The following is a 6000-nucleotide window of genomic DNA, read 5'->3' on the forward strand; positions in this document are numbered from 1 at the left end:
CACATAGCTGATGAGAGGGATAAGCCAGAATTTGAACCCAGGCTGCACAACTCCAGTAGGAGCTGGTCAAAAAAGGCTACCACACTGCCATGGTCACTTTATACCTGGAGAGTCTGCCCTTCCTGAGCTGGAAAACCAGGGTCTCGACACAGACTAGCCATCAGGTTATGGAGTAGCCTCTTCATTAAAAAAAAATTTTTTTTAATGTTTTATTTATTTGAGAGAGAGCGTGAGCGAGCAAGCAGGGGAGGGTCAGAGAGAGAGGGAGACACAGAATCGGAAGACGGGCTCCAGGCTCTGAGCTAGTTGTCAGCCCAGAGCCTGATGCAGGGCTTGAACCCACGAACTGTGAGATCATGACTTGAGCCGAAGCCAGACACTCAACTGACTGAGCCACCCAGGCCTCCCTGGAGTAGTCTCTTTAAAGGAAAGACAAGCACATCAACAAATCATCCAGGTGAACTACAGCTCTTCATCAGACTGTAAAGTGTATCAGAAGCAAATGCAGGTGATTACAAAGTTGAAACTGGCCTGGTGCGCCTGGGTGGCTCAGTGGGTTAAGCGCCCAATCCCAGTGATGATCTCACAGCTCTGAGAGCCCTATGTCAGCTCAGAAAAGAGCCAGCAGGGAGCTTGGAGCTTGCTTAAGATTCTCTCTCTCCCTCCGGCTTTGCCCCTCCCCAGCTTGTGCTAAGTAAATAAATCAAGCTAAGAAAAGAAAGTTGAAATTGTCCTTCACTATTAAGCCACTCATGTTTCCCACCTCTGAGTCTTTGCCCATGTGGTATCCACCTAGAGCACGCTTCCCTGCTAACTTTGATTTACTGGATTCTATTTGTTTTTCATGATTTAGCATCTCAAAAAGGTCATCCATACAGGTCTGTGAAATGTGCTTTTGGTTTTAAAAAAAATTTTTTTGTTTTGAAAGATGGAGAGTATGAGTGGGGGGTGGGGCAGAGAGACAGGGAAAGAGAATCTCAAGCAGGCTCCATACTGGCTCCATACTTGAGCTGGACGCAGGGCTCAAACTCATGAAATGTGAGATCATTACCTGAGATTCAGTGGAGTCTTGTTGCTTAACCAATTGAGCACACCCCTGTGCTATTATTTTGTATCTTTGCACTCAAGCTTGTTTTCCTTTACCCTTAGCACAATCAGTAATTATTTTGTTTACTTGGTTTTCTTCTGCTTCACCAGACTAAGTTCCCTGAAAACAGGGACCATATCTCATTCATCACTGGATTTCCAGTGCTGACCCTGGGTCTTCCACATAATATTTGTTCAACAGAAAGAAATATGAATTGACTAAAGGAATGGTTCTTTACTTATAATTTTTTTAATGCTTTTATTTATTTTTGATACAGAAGAGACAGAGCATGAGAGGGGGAGAGTCAGAGAGAGAGGGAGACACAGAATCTGAAACAGGCTCCAGGCTCTGAGCTAGCTGTCAGCACAGAGCCTTGATGCGGGGCTCGAACCCACGAATGTGAGATCTGACCTGAGCTGAAGTCGGAGGCTTAACCGACTGAGCCACCCAGGCGCCCCGGTTCTTTACTTTTAAGAGGAACACTCTCATGGAAACCAGTATTTCCAATGCCCGCTGTTAGGAGTTGGTAAAGTACAAAATGCCAGGCCATAAAGACAAAGACCTCTGGACAAGCTTCATATAGGATGCCACTTTTTTTTTACAGTGGTATACATAAAATTTAAATTATTCAATTCCATAGCATTAAGTACTTATTAAATGTTGTGTAAAATGTGCCTATAAATGGAGTACTTAGTGCTTTTAAAGGTTTACAAGGCTATGGGACAGAACGTTTTGAGCCCTTACTTGGCAAAGGTCAGGGATGCGTACTAGGGCAGTGGTTTTCAAACCTTAGTGTGCATGGATACTCGGAGGGCTTGTTGGGCCTTGGCCTCAGAGTTTGATACAGGTCTTAGGGCCAAAGCATTTGCATTTCTAACAAGTTCCAGGTATTACTTCTCAGCTTTCTTTGTTCACATTTCAGACTTTAAAGGATGGTTTTGGGAGGCTGAAGGTGGGTGAGAGGCTGGACTTAGCTTCGCATTTTTTATGCAAATCTTACCATTTTGAGAAAAATCCCTCTTTGCTTTGCTTTCACTGAGGATCCTATGGCTGGAGAAGGCTGTCCAGGAGTAGAAGCAACCAACTCTTTGGCCATGCTTTCTGATCTGGTAGGCTTGCTCCTACCAGCATTGCATCAAGGAATTATTTTTAGATCAAAATGTCAGTTTTATTGCTAATAAAGCTGACTGGAAAATAGTGTTTTCCTTGGGATTAGGAGGGCTTGCTCTCCATTTGTGCCCCTCTGATGGTTCACCAATCTAAGTCGTGGACACCCACTCAAGGAAAAAGTTTGAGTCTGTAGAGCAGATGTATTAGTGCAGAATTGCTGCCCCATGAGGACCCCAGTGGTAGTGCAGTAACATGGATGAAGATGTCATCCATCACCTCTATGGAGAGCAGTGAGGAGTAGGTCAGGAGGGAGGAATGTTATGTTACCTGAGGTCATTCCATAAAGAAAACAAAATCCAGGAAGCAGGAGTTAGTGCCCCAACACAGAGTATACCACTCTTTGTGTGTTGAATTTCTTGCTGGCAATTAGAGTACTTGCTCTGGAGTCAGATCCCCTGGAGTCATAGCTTAGCTCTCCTGTATCCTAGCTGTGTGACTCTGGAGAAGATACCTGGCGTCTCTCAGCCCGAGTCTCCTTACCTATAAACATTATCTACCACTCTTGGTGAGGTTTCAATATGTTGCTCTGAACAGTGCCTGACACCAAGTAAGTGCTTGTAAGTGTTAGCTCTTATTTTCATCTTCACTTGGGGCCTTGTGTCCTATACTGTACATCCCTGCACTCCCTCCTCTAGGAGTGGAGCCCCAACCCCAACTGGACCTACCCGGCATTCAGATCCATTTCCTTTCCTTTGCTTTACATTCCTAAGTGCCCCTTTCCTATAGATGGCCTCCACAGAATGTACAAGGAACATGGGTTGTGACTTCATATGGATATAAATTAAATTCCTAGATGTGCCAATTGTTTTGAGAAATTAAGCAAATTTGCTTATCCCTTCTGCATTTCAATTAAGGTATCAAACAACAATAATAAAGTACTTACCTTAATCAAGCCTATTGTAAGAATTAAGTGAAATAACACAAAATGATCATTTAGCATAGTGGCACCCAGAAATCAGACTTATTCTGCAAATCCTGACTGAACCATTTGTATTAGACTCTATTCTAAATGATAACCACTTTCATGGAGCACCAATGCTAGATGAACAGACAACACATCAAGACTTAAGTGTTAGGGGCGCCTGGGTGGCTCAGTCCATTGAGCGACTGACTTCAGCTTAGGTCATGATCTCACGGTTTGCGGGTTCGGGCCCTGCTTCGGGCTCTGCGGACAGCTTGCTCAGAGCCTGGAGCCTGCTTTGGATTCGGTCTCCTTCTCTCTCTGCCCCTCCCCCTTTCATGCTTTCTGTCTCTCAATAATAAAGAAATGTAAAGAAAAAAAAAAAAGACCTAAGTTATTTTTTAATTTTTTCAGGTTTATTTTTGAGAGATATATATACAGAGAAAGAACGTAAGAGGGGAAGGGCAGAGAAAGGAGACACAGAATCCGAAGTAGGTTCCAGGTCCCGAGTTATCAGCGCAGAGCCTGACATGGGGCTTGAACCCACAAACTGAGATCATGACCTGTGCCAAAGTTGGACACCTGATTGAGCCATCCAGGCGCCCCTTATATAATACTCTTTAGAAAACAAAAATGGTAGGTGTGTGTGGGGGGGGGTAGATTTGGGAACCTTTTATATTTATATTTAGGCTAAAATCTGAACAGAAAGAAGCCAGGCATGATTGGATGGGGGAAAAGGGCAGGAGGAGTGTTCAGGAATAGAGACACATGCTTGAAGGCCTTAGTATCTCTGCAGCATTTAGTTTATTTTAATATATCAAGGGTTTTAAGAATCCTTAGGAAGGGTGCCTGGGTGGGTCAGTCAGTTGAGTGTCTGATTTTGGTTTAGGTCATGTTCATGAGTTCGAGCCGTGTGGGGCGCTGTGCTATAGCATGGAGCCCACTTCGGATCTTGCCACTCCACTTTCCCCCTTCCTTTAAAAACTGAGTGTTTGCAAAGTTGAAAATGGAGTCCAGTGTGCAGCAAAACTGTGAGGATAGGGCTGGTGGACACTTCCCAGAATCACTGCAGTAACCCAGGTGCTGGAAGACCCACTTGTTGATTACCAACTCCGTGCACAGACAGGTCCCCTGATATGCAGGATTCATGTAATGTGTATGGTGTTCTCATACTGTTGTGCTTTTCTTCCTTCTGTTCCCATGTAGTTCTCACTGCTTACTTCACTGGGTACTAGGTCCCACCCATACCTCCCTCCTCATGCCCTCCAGTTCTCCCACCTCTCAGTGTTGCTTTAACCACCCCGTTTTTCATACGTTGTTACTTTCATCTGAAGCTTTTCCCATGTCTCCCCACTACCTCTCATACATGAAACTTGCTGGGAATAGAGAAGAGTCTTTGATATTAAAGAAGATACAGTCTGTACTCTCAGATCACCCATCCCAAAGTTTGGAAAAATGTAGTCAATTTGGGACAGGGTGCCTCTCTCTGGTTCCTAGAACTGGCAAGGGTTGTTGGATACCTTTTCCATAAAAGCAGTATTACTAAATTATGATTTAATAGTCTTTTATATGCTAACCTAGGAACCTACACCTTTCATCTATCATTGCTCCTATAGGAAATGTTTGTACAAATTCATTCAAATGACATAATTGCATTTTCAACCTACATCAAAGATCAGTGTCATTTTTTCACAAATTAACTTCTAAAATGAAGTTAGATATCATCTATAATTAATTCAAAATTCAAAAGAATTGACAGATAGTTGAAAAAAAGAACAACTACAAACTATTTTAATGAATCTATAGGATTCTCTGGGTATCTGGACCTCTCTAATAAAGGCCGAGGGTTTTCAGAACGAATACAATAGAAATTTTAGTGTGCTTTTGATCTGTTTGTTGCTTGTACTTTAACCCTACCAGTGTTTGTAGAGTTCAGGTGTGGCATTTTTCATTTTGTACAATACTTTTGAAGATCATTTGAAAAAACAAAACACAAACCTTGGTGAGACTCTGAAGATTTAAGTGTTTTAAGTAACAGCCAAAGTCATAAATTTCCAGAAAACAGGGTGTAATCCAACAGCACCAGGAGTGATGTCAGTCATCCTAAAAATATTGACTTTCCCCCAACAGTGCCGTCACTGGGAACTTGATCTCAAACTGCTACTCACTGCAGGAGGAGCAGCCAAGGAAGAAAGGAAGAATTAGATACTAACAGATCCTTTCTTTCGAGTCTGGCATAAAGAATGGAAAGAAAAAAAATAACTTGCTTATGTTCAAGACATTCTATCCTACATGAACTACATAGGAATATTAAAGTTCCCCAAAATAGCACAATGTTTTTATTGGTTAAAAGAAGTTACTTCAAATACATTCCAAAATACAATGAGGAAAATACTTTCCATGGAAGGAGACAGTTGGGTAGGCTGTTAAACTTGGAAATAGCAAAGGAGTGAGTATAGTATGTGGTGCCAGCCATGTTGGGAGGGAGGGGATGGATTGTGGAGAATTAGCACTATTTCTGTATTTTGTCAAAAAGACAGCCTTTAGCCTGGGATGGTATCTTCCATTCAGAAAATTGCTGTTAATTTGAAGTCTAATACTCCTAAGCATGAGGCAGTTGTTGGAGAGTCTGAATGGTGATATAGTTAAACAGGCTAAGTACAGTCCTTAAAAAATTTCATTATTTCCCAGAAATTAGTTGCCTTTAATTTTTTAAAAACCCTAATTTTTTTTTGGAGACAGAGAATGTGGGCACAGGAGGAATAGAGAGAGGGAGAAAGATAATCCCAAACAGGCTGCACACCAATAGCATGGAGTCCTATGAGGGGCTCAAACACACAAA

The sequence above is a fragment of the Suricata suricatta genome, chromosome 13, assembly GCF_006229205.1.
Source record: "Suricata suricatta isolate VVHF042 chromosome 13, meerkat_22Aug2017_6uvM2_HiC, whole genome shotgun sequence".
NCBI lineage: Eukaryota > Metazoa > Chordata > Mammalia > Carnivora > Herpestidae > Suricata > Suricata suricatta.